We start from the raw sequence: 8,364 nt of genomic DNA, 5'->3' as shown, positions 1-8,364 counted from the left end.
TCCCTTGCACTGCTGGAAGCAGCTGGATTGTGGCAGCTCCTAAAACATGGAGTGGATATTATTACCAGATGGGTAACTGTGGGAAGTATTTTGCAGGCTGGAGGTGCTTCCTTGAGATGCACAGTGTCTTCCCCATTTCTCTCCCTCTATTTCTATAATAAGAGATGCTAAACCCTAATAGAAAGCCTCATGGTCAGTCGTGTTGGGCTGCTTCTATTCCTGCTCTCCTGCTTCCTTCTCCACTCATTTTCCCCTAAGTTCACCCCATTTTTCCAGCTCCTCTCACATGGTGGGAAATTGACCCCTCCCAAACATCCAGCCAGGGCTGAATTCCTCCCTCTGCCATTTGAAGGGTCTTTCCCTTCTTTAGCAGATTTATTTTTCCCTGCTGAATCACCATTTGTGATACCTGAGATCTTCCTAAAAAGCCCAATGTGTTACCTTGCCAGACCTGATCATGGTGAGACCCTCAGCTATCCTAGAAATACAGCAGAGAGTTAAATTCTAACTCTAGTTTTAATCAGTGTTGCACAATATTTAATAAAAGGACACTTTTTCCTGGAAGTGATAGCATTGGGGCAACAAGAGCACTCTCCGGGAGACAAGTTTTGTAGTGTGAGGTCAGATATTATATCAAACCGAATCTGGTAGATGTTGAACAAAGCTTGAATGGCTTTAAGGTTCAGGGTCCTTTCAAACTCTTTTTTTTTTTTTTCCGGTCAAGGCAAAGAAAAAGCGCCATTTGTTAGAAAAAGTGTCAGTTTTCAGTTACATATGACATTTGCCAACATTACATCATCAAAGCTAAATCCCTGAGATCTGTAAACAATAACTCTTCACATAAATGTCTACAAAGCCTAGAGTATGTGCTTTTCAGCACAGTTTTTCTGCATTTGCATCAAGGAGAAAATGTATCTAACAGGATGAGGTCTCCTCACACTGATGCTGATTTTAAACCAGTATGACTTTTCATAGAAAACCCTAAACTGAGGATTGTGGATTGTTCATTGAGGGGTTTGAATTTACATAATTAAATTGAGTCTTTCCTTTAAAATCAGAATAAAATACTCCAGCCGAGGGCAGGTTTCCATAGCAACTTGAGAGCGTGCATGCTCCTCCATTCCAGGTCTTGGCCACAATGGATCTAGCTGTGAAAGGTAATCTCCTTTACAAAACTGTGTCCTGGGAATAACACCCAGGAGAAGTGTAGTTGAAATAGTCACATCTTTCCCCAATGTTCTGACAGGTCTTAGGGGCAGACGCTGCAACATGGGGCTGCAAACAGGGCTGGGGGTGTGAAAATGGGTTAAAGCCACCCACTACCTCTCCCAGGACTCTCCAACAGCTCTTCCAACTCTTCATCAGTACAGAACCCAAACCAGGGCCTTGCTGCACATGCACCAGTCCCACTGGCAAGGGCAGGACTTGGCTTGTTCTGCCTATCCAAGGGTCAGGTACATTTTAATTTGAATAAACAAGAGCTTAAGGTATTACAAAAGCCTTCCAGCAAGCTGAGCGCAAACAGCTTATATCCATTTTCTGGGTTTGCTTTCCTAGTGGTCTGCTTTTCCTACTCATCTTCTGTGTTCTCAGCTCATTTAAATTCTAGTTAAGAAAAATGCTTCCAGTCCAAGCTTTTACACCAGAGTGAACACCTAAACACATTACCTGTGAACCTGCACTGGATGTTGCTGAAAACACAAGTCTGTGTCATCTTTCTGAAGTTTTTGCTGCTGTTTTTCCCCTCTGCAGGATGCACAGTTTCAGTCTGCTCTGAGGAAGAGGTGAGATTTTATTAAATCTTTTAATTTTTTTTTCCAAGGCAGAGCAACTTTAAGCTCCAACTGATTTGCAGAAGCATCAAAAGGATGTGATGTTTTGCAGGGTTGAGCCCAGCATCCCCAGAATGATTTTCTATGGGCTGGAGAGCCCCATATGAGAAATTCTACTGAACTGCTGTTGAAGTGACAGGCCCTACACAACAGCAGATTGTCACTTCATCTATATTTATAGCAAAATGGAAACAAAATGGTGCTTTAAAGTAAAAAATAGTATTTCCAGAGTCAGGCTGATTTTCTTGCTTTAGTAAGCTCCTAACCAAAGCTTTTCACACTGCAGGCAGTGATGAAGAGTGAAGCAGGGAGAATGAAATCCCAGCCTGACTGAAGTCAGTGGGAAAGTTGCCACTGATTTTAAAGGGGCCAAGTTTTACCCCAAACCTGCTATAATAGAGGCAAGGAGCACAAGGAATCAAAGCTGGTGGCTGAGATCTCTGCTCTTCCCTTTCCCATCTAATCTTGGTAGCATAATCAGCCTGGTGATAAACCCCACAGCATCACTTATTAAGCAATGCAAAAACTTCAAACACTAAAAACACTGGATTATAGAAGGAAACTTGATGTCATGAGGAACCACATACTTGCACAGTTTGTAGTCTGGTGTTTGCATGCTTATGCTGTTTGCACAGGCTTAAGAGACAATTTGCCCTAGTGAATGTTAGCTGAAGAACATATTTACCAAAACCCAATTAAATCAACAGTGTCTGACATCACTGTAGAGGGCATTTGGGTTTTTTCCTTTCATCATATAAGGAAGGTGATAAAGCATTTGTGACCACAAACTGTGTCATCAGGATTGTTTAGCACGAATTTTGGTTGCAGCAATATAGTGAACATCTTGAGGGCAAGAGAGAGGCCAGCACCTGCAGTGTAGGACTGGTTTGTAGAAGGGGAAGAGCCTGGAGATCAGATGAACCAAGAATAAAAGACAAAACAGAGAAGTTGGCCTGTTGGTCTATGGAAATGTCCCCTCTGGCCCTTGGCAAAAACATAGCAGGCTGAAAGGGATGGGTGATTATAAAAAAAGCATCTTCCCTGGCTAACAGAAACCAGCATCTGCTTTTGCTAGGTTTGATTAATAATATTGATACCTTCAATTCCCCTTTGCAGCTTCCATCAGAAGCTTTCAAAAGGCTTCACAAACCTTTATCCACCAGTGCTACTCAATCACATGGAGGGGTCCTGCAGGCAACTATCATGAGTCTTACAGAGGTAGGAACTTCTGCAAGGAGTTCAGGGCTGTGAACAATGATCTAAACAAGGTTTAGTTCCTGCAGACCTGTATTTAAATCCCATGAACCATCAGGATTTACTAAAATAACTTTAAAATTCAGTTGCTACTCTAGGATGATGTCCTGGGTTTACCAGGAGCCGTTTTGCTCCTTCTTAGTAACTGGTGCAAGCTCTGTGTTTTGACTTCCAGCCTGGGCAGAGAGCTGATAATACCGATTGTTTTTAATTGTTGCTAAGTAATGTTTATTCTGGCCAAGGACTCTGTGAGTCTCATGCTCTGCTGGGGACGAGGGAGGCCGGGAGGAAGCAGAGACAGGACACCTGACCCAAACTAGCCAAAGAGGTATTCCATACCATAGCACGTCATGCCCGGAGGGGGAACTGGAAGTTACCCGGAAGGGGCAGGCTCTCTCTCTTCGGGGGGGTCGAACTCGTTCGGCGGTGGTATCGTATTCTCTTGTTATTTTCTCTTATCAATATTATCATTTGTGGTAGCAGCAGTGGTTTGTGTTATACCTTAGTTACTGGGCTGTTCTTATCTCAACCCGTGGGAGTTATATTCTCCTGATTTTCCTCCCCATCCCTCCGGGAGTGGGGAGGGTCGGGGGGGGTGAGTGGACAACCTGTGTGGATTGGTTTAAACTACGACAGTTCTTTTTGGCGCCCAACGTGGGGCACGAAGGTTTGAGATAACGACAGATCTGACCAGATTAATAGTCACTCGTCACAATGCTGATTTATTGGCTCTCAAAGCTGTTCCTCTGGGTCTCACAGGTTCAGAACTCTGTACATTACATACAGCCGGTATTTGCTGTGGTAATGTTTTTCAAGTGTGGGGCTTGGGCTAAGGTTTTTGTCTCATTGTACTTTATTATAATGACTTGCAATACAATAGAATCATTGATCATGAAACTGATCGGTCTTATGCTCCCAGTGTGGTCACCACCTTTATACTTTGGGAGGTATATAATACAGCGGAAGAAGTCTTTGAGAAAGGGAGGAAAATAATCCAAATCCTGCTGAAAGCCGGTTTTGCCATAAAACGGAGTGAGGTCAAGGGACCTGCACAAGAGATTCAATTTTTAGGAATAAAGTGGCAAGACGGACGTCGCCAGATCCCCACAGATGTGATCAACAAGATAACAGCTATGTCTCCACCAACTAATAAGAAAGAAACACAAGCTTTCTTGGGTGCTGTGGGGTTCTGGAGAATGCACATCCCAAATTACAGTTCGATTGTAAGCCCTCTCTATCATGTGACCCGGAAGAAGAATGATTTTAAATGGGGTCCTGAGCAACAACAAGCCTTTGAACAAATTAAACGTGAGATAGTTCATGCAGTAGCCCTCGGACCAGTCCGGACTGGGCCAGATGTCAAAAATGTACTGTACACCGCAGCTGGGGAAAATGGTCCTACCTGGAGCCTTTGGCAGAAAGCCCCAGGGGAGACTCAAGGTCGACCCCTTGGTTTTTGGAGCCGGGGGTACAAAGGATCTGAGGGCAGCTATACCCCAACTGAGAAAGAGATACTGGCAGCCTATGAAGGGGTTCGAGCTGCTTCGGAAGTGATTGGCACTGAAGCACAGCTCCTCCTGGCACCCCGGTTGCCCGTACTGGGCTGGATGTTCAAAGGCAGGGTCTCCTCTACACACCACGCAACTGATGCTACATGGAGTAAATGGGCTGCACTAATTACACAGCGTGCTCGAATAGGAAATGCCAGTCCTCCAGGCATTCTAGAAGTCATCATGGACTGGCCAGAGGGCAAAGATTTTGGAATGTCACCAGAGGAGGAGGTGATGCGTGCTGAAGAGGCTCCACCATATAACGAACTGTCAGAAAGTGAAAAACAGTATGCCTTGTTTACTGATGGGTCCTGCCGTATTGTGGGAAAGCATCGGAGATGGAAGGCAGCCGTATGGAGTCCTCGGCGACAAGTTGCAGAAACTGCTGAGGGAGAGGGCGAATCAAGTCAGTTTGCCGAGGTGAAAGCCATCCAGCTGGCCCTGGACATTGCTGAACGAGAAAAGTGGCCAGTACTTTATCTCTACACTGACTCATGGATGGTGGCAAATGCGCTGTGGGGGTGGTTGCAGCAATGGAAGCGAAGCAACTGGCAACGCAGAGGTAAACCCATCTGGGCTGCTGCACTGTGGCAAGATATCGCTGCCCGGGTGCAGAACCTGGTGGTGAAGGTACGCCATGTAGATGCACATGTACCCAATAGTCGGGCCACTGAGGAACACCAGAACAACCAACAAGTGGATAAAGCTGCTAAGATTGAAGTGGCTCAGATGGACTTAGACTGGCAACGTAAAGGTGAATTATTTTTGGCCCGGTGGGCCCATGACGCTTCAGGCCATCAGGGCAGAAATGCAACATACAGATGGGCCTGTGACCGAGGGGTGGACTTAACAATGGACACTATTGCCCAGGTTATTCATGACTGTGAAACATGTGCTGCAATTAAACAAGAAAACGGTTAAAGCCTCTCTGGTATGGAGGACGATGGCTGAAGTACAAATACGGGGAGGCCTGGCAGATTGACTATATCACACTCCCACCAACCTGCCAAGGCAAGCGTCATGTCCTTACCATGGTGGAAGCAACCACCGGATGGCTTGAAACATATGCTGTGCCCCACACCACCGCCCGGAACACTATCCTGGGCCTTGAGAAACATATTTTGTGGCGACATGACACCCCAGAGAGAATTGAGTCAGACAATGGGTCTCATTTCCGGAATAACCTTATAGACACTTGGGCCAAAGAGCATGGCATTGAGTGGGTATATCACATCCCATACCATGCACCAGCCTCTTGGAAAATCGAACGGTACAATGGGCTGTTAAAAACCACACTGAGAGCAATGGGTGGGGGAACTTTCAAGCATTGGGATACACACTTACCAAAGGCCACCTGGTTGGTTAACACTAGAGGATCGGTCAATAGAGCTGGCCCAGCCCAGTCAGAACTTTTACATATTGTGGAGGGGGACAAAGTTCCTGCGGTGCATATGAAGAATTTGCTGGGGAAGACAGTCTGGGTTATTCCTGCTTCAGGTAAAGGCAAACCCACTCGTGGGATTGCTTTTGCTCAGGGACCCGGATATAGTTGGTGGGTAATGCAGGAAAACGGGGAAGTCCGATGTATACCTCAAGGGGATTTGATTTTAGGGGAAAACAGACAATGAACTTAATTGTGTGCTGTTGCCTGCTGTGTAATACTTTTAGAGACCATCAATTAGATGTCTTCAGGTTACCAGCGACTGGCCCTGACTTCCCTCCAACCATCATCCCAACAGAGAATGAATTCTGATAGAACCAGACAAGTTCTGCAGTGAAGAATCATCACCAGCAGGCAACAATCCAACACTGCACACAGCTTTTCCTGCCCTGAAAAGACTGTTACAAGGGATGGAACCTGACATCATGGACCGAATGGACTCATCAGCTTTATAAGGACTGGTCTATGCACTAAGAGTGTACTGAGATAAGACTGATGGTATACTGAAAAATGTGGGATCTGAGCATGATGTGAATGGTATGGAATAAGGGGTGGATACTGTCCTGGGTTTACCAGGAGCCGTTTTGCTCCTTCTTAGTAACTGGTGCAAGCTCTGTGTTTTGACTTCCAGCCTGGGCAGAGAGCTGATAATACCGATTGTTTTTAATTGTTGCTAAGTAATGTTTATTCTGGCCAAGGACTCTGTGAGTCTCATGCTCTGCTGGGGACGAGGGAGGCCGGGAGGAAGCAGAGACAGGACACCTGACCCAAACTAGCCAAAGAGGTATTCCATACCATAGCACGTCATGCCCGGAGGGGGAACTGGAAGTTACCCGGAAGGGGCAGGCTCTCTCTCTTCGGGGGGGTCGAACTCGTTCGGCGGTGGTATCGTATTCTCTTGTTATTTTCTCTTATCAATATTATCATTTGTGGTAGCAGCAGTGGTTTGTGTTATACCTTTGTTACTGGGCTGTTCTTATCTCAACCCGTGGGAGTTACATTCTCCTGATTTCCTCCCCATCCCTCCAGGAGTGGGGAGGGTCGGGGGGGGTGAGTGGACAACCTGTGTGGATTGGTTTAAACTACGACAGATGAGCAGGCAGTTGGTGTGACTGTGTCAGTAACATCCGCCTGTGCTGAGCATGCAGTGGTGGGTGACTTGGACGCCTTGGTATATCATTTTGGAAGAGATTTTGGTGGCTTTTCGACATCAGAAAAAGTTGAAGGAACAGATCCTCACTAGAAAACCATCCGTAGCAGAAACAAGGTAAGGCAAGGCAGCAATGATCTTTATCAATGTCCTTGCTGCAGAACTGGCAAAACAGATGAGCAGAAATTCAGTCTGAAGATATCAGAGCGACATTGGGCTCTCAGGACTTTGACTATTTGTAGGAGATAAACTTATGCATTATGGAAAGAAAAAGGGAGAGTGACTAAGGGTCACAAAGATCTATTTAAAGTCAGTGGAAGTTTAATTTGGGTTTATAAAATTGGGGAAAAAGTTGATATGTACTTTAAAAACCATGTGTACTGAAGAAGAATTGTTCAGGAAGTCCCCAGGTGATATAAATTGACCAAAACCAGTGATGGGACCAACACAACCCTTTGGCTGACTCAATCCAAACAGGTTGCCCAGAAAAGTTGTGGATGCCCCATCCCTGGCAGTGTTCAAGGCCAGGTTGGAGGGAGCTTTGAGCAGCCTGGTCTAGTGGAAGGTGTCCCTGCCCATGGCATGATTGGAACTAGATGATCTTAAGGTCCTTTCCAACCCAAACCATTCTATGATTCTATGATTCTATTAAAATGCCTCTTTGGTTTCAAATCTTGTTTGAACCTAGCAAGTCTCCTTCCTTGTTCTGATCAGGAGGCAGAAATTTCCATGGGAAAAACCCTGTCTATATTGATGCCAAGGAAACCAAGAGAGAAAAAAGAATGGTAATAATAATAATGAAACTAGCAATTATGAAACTAGCAATTATGCAAGACTAAAGCCACTCACTGCAAGGGTGCTGGAGGCTGGCCACCTGTAGCATCAGCAAGAAGGAAGGGTGCTGGGGATGATAATCCCACCCAAGACTAGGCTCTGCAGGATCCCATCCACTGTATTGCTTCATGACATCCCCTTTTTACTCATTCCTCTGATGCTTCAACTCATCCTGCACCCTTGACTTTACAGCTTGGCTTCAGATGGGGTGCAAGCTGGGGTACAGGGCACAGCAGCACCTGTGTGACCCCAAACATAATTTCCCCTGTGCTACCCTGCTGGAGGGTTTTGGGGAAACATGAC

The 8,364-nt window shown here is 45.7% G+C and overlaps 1 long non-coding RNA gene across 2 annotated transcripts in view; it reads left to right on the top strand.

Annotated features, from left to right (window-relative positions):
• The first annotated feature begins 1,511 nt into the window (after positions 1–1,511).
• Positions 1,512–8,364, top strand: part of LOC136004180 (uncharacterized) — a 29,004-nt gene continuing 22,151 nt past the window's right edge. For both annotated transcript variants that reach the window (XR_010608255.1, XR_010608254.1), the window contains exon 1: positions 1,512–1,784. This is a non-coding gene — a long non-coding RNA (uncharacterized LOC136004180). The remainder of the gene's footprint in view (positions 1,785–8,364) is intronic.

Source organism: Lathamus discolor, chromosome W (genome assembly GCF_037157495.1).
Source record: "Lathamus discolor isolate bLatDis1 chromosome W, bLatDis1.hap1, whole genome shotgun sequence".
Lineage (NCBI taxonomy): Eukaryota > Metazoa > Chordata > Aves > Psittaciformes > Psittacidae > Lathamus > Lathamus discolor.
Note: the sequence above shows the minus strand (reverse complement) of the source record. Positions and strands in the feature narration are given on the sequence as shown.